The 2860-nt window shown below is 39.1% G+C and overlaps 1 pseudogene; it reads right to left on the reverse strand.

The window, feature by feature from the left end:
- Positions 1 to 252: 252 nt before the first annotated feature.
- Positions 253 to 1811, reverse strand: LOC149141854 (glutamate receptor 3.5 pseudogene; annotated as a pseudogene).
- Positions 1812 to 2860: the final 1049 nt, after the last annotated feature.

Consider the following 2860-nt stretch of genomic DNA (forward strand, 5'->3'; position numbering starts at 1 on the left):
ATAATGACAACAATCGCTGGCAGTCCCACAAAATCTCCAAAAGATTAATTGCTGGCGGAAATCATGGAACAACATCCTGTATGGGGTAATGAGGCCAGTCACACGATTTCGGTGGAGCTAAGATGTCGCTACAAATCGTTATCAAAAATAAAGGCAAAGCCCAATTACCGCCGTGGCAAACCAAATACCCAATCATTACCATGTTTTTCTTTTTAATGATACTACAGCTTTTATATCAGCAACACGGAAACATCAAACAACAGCTGCTATGACAAGGAAAAATCCACCAGTCATAGACCACATCTCTACCGTGAATGGTTGCAGAAAAGCCCAAGCGTCACTGGAATTTTTCTCTCACAGCGGAGCCACCACAGCAAGGCCAGCTTCTATGTAAGGTTGCGTGAAGTCCACAAACCTTGACCGATGTGTCACAATCGTAATGTCCCCAACTACTGCATCAAATTTCTTTAAGGCAACCTGTTGCACAAGCTCGTCGTAATTGGGATTTTTATGGCCATTTCCAAAAGCTACAATCGTGTAGGGAAGAGCATAATATAATAAGCTCGCTGCAGCAATAAATACATTAATGCAGAAGCCATCGAATACGTTGTTATCTTCTACTTTCACAAACTCTTGAAATCCAACCTTTCTGGGCACACCTATGACAAGATTTTTACCATTGTTTGGGAGGGCCCATCCTCGTGGCACAAGTTTGTTTTCACCCGGCCATATTACATCATACAGTTTCTGACCTACACTATGTATGGCGTGTGAGTTGGAACCCTTTATTACTGGAGGCGTAACAGATAGACCTGATTTATTTACCCAATAACCCACCTTGCGATACCCTGTTCCAACAATATTGATGATCTCAAAACTAGAACCATTTAAGTCCCCTCTATTATCACACTCACTGGACCGGTTAATTCTGTAAAATTAGTTTGTGACACTATCTTCAGCAGTTTTGGACCTTCGTCAAAGGCCTTGAGTTTTGCTAGCTCTGTTTTGTTTCCACTTGCGCTTGATACCTGAGGATACTCTGTAAAAGACACAATTCCCCCTTCACTTATGAAAGTATGTAAAGAGTGAGCAATTGCCCAGACAGCATCGTAAGCATAGTATCCAAATGCATTTAAGCGAGCATCAACACTCCCAGCTTTATGTAGATTGTTCCATCTAATAGTGAAATCATGCTCCTTATCTGAAACTGGAATATGCCGACGTAAACTGATGACTCCTTGGAGTGAGTTCATGGTATCATAATCAAGAATGCTAGAATCCAAAGCAGAAAACAGCCAATCTGTAGCTATCCAAACATAGCCACTGTTCAACATTCCAAGGTACAGTGCTTCAGAGAAAAGATTCAGACCTGCATCAGGATTCATATGTACCACAAAGATTCGTGACTCCATCAATGCTAACTGTACCAAGACACTACCGATGTCACTTTCACTGGCTCCAGAGGCAACGCTTCTTTACGATAAATTTTAGATCTTACATCTCTAGGTGCATCACTGAGGGCCGATATTCCATTTCTCCCATAGTCATCATCTATATACACAGCGACAACATTCCTCCACTCATAAGAGCCAATCACGGCAGCAACTGCTGCCATTTCATAGAAATCACTGTGCGCTATGCGAAAAAATAAAAATAAAATAAGGGTATTGATATGAGGCGAGAGTTGGGTCTATTGCTCCAAATGACAGAGTTGATATGTGGAGTTCACTTGTTACATACGAAATGACATGAGCAAGAACAGAGTACTGTGGCCCTAGTATTGCCACATTGTTCCATTTTATTGTCTCCATAAACTATCCAAGCAAGATTACGAAGACCATAACGCCTCATTGTCTCTATTTGCAAGTGTTGCATCTTTATAACCATCCGTGTACCATATTTCAAAATACCATCATGAACTTGTGCAATTGATACTGCTGCAATTGGTATTTTCTCCACATAACTCTTTTCCTCTGATTGCTAATGATATTTCTGAATTGTGCTTGTGCAGATAGGAGCTTTGAAGTCGTTGCGGCCTTTTGAAGAGCTGGAGCATATTACATAATTTAAACAATACATTATGATTTCTTCTTCAAAACAGGGTTTTGAAGAAGAATCAATCTCTGACGTGAGACGGAGTCTAACAGTTCCAATGTAGAAACATAGCAAGTCCAACATTACCAAAACTTCAAAGGTTCGATATTTTAGACCTCATCATTCAACCCTAACAAGTTAGGATTTCAAGAATACACCAAAATTCCAAACAAGACATCATCAATAAAACTTCAACGAGCATTTCACAATCACCCTAAGCATCTTAGGATTTCAGACATCCACGTTAGCATACCCTTCGGTTAGGGTTTTCCAGAACCTGTCTAGGGTTTTCCAGAACCTGTCTAGGGTTCTATATAGTCAATCAAGAATATGAGTAGGGTGGGTAGATTTATCAAGAGATGAATTACTCGAACGAGAATCACTAAGATTCAATGCAACTATTCATAACAAAGTTAGTGATAGATCATCAAATGAATAATCCTTTCAATCAATGTATTTAAAGCATGCCTTTGTTTCTTAGCTAACCTTGTCTTGAGAGATCCTCCTTCTTGTAGATGTTTTCCCTAAACAAGACAACATAGGGAGAAAGGTGATTAGTATTTAATATAATCAAAACTAAATCAATACATGAACCCAAAACTGAGATACTTATCTTTGAGAATTGTTGGGAGTGTTGTACCTTTGTAGACAATTCTAGGTTAAGGAATTATGCCAGAGCATCTAAAATGTTTTGTTTTGTTTTGGATTTTTGGATGATCAATGCTTTAAATTGTTAAACAGCTGCACTTTAAATTGTTAAACAACT

Source organism: Pinus tabuliformis, chromosome X (assembly GCF_031772625.1).
Source record: "Pinus tabuliformis cultivar Carrire ecotype Pingquan chromosome X, CPIR1, whole genome shotgun sequence".
NCBI classification, from domain to species: Eukaryota; Viridiplantae; Streptophyta; class Pinopsida; order Pinales; family Pinaceae; genus Pinus; species Pinus tabuliformis.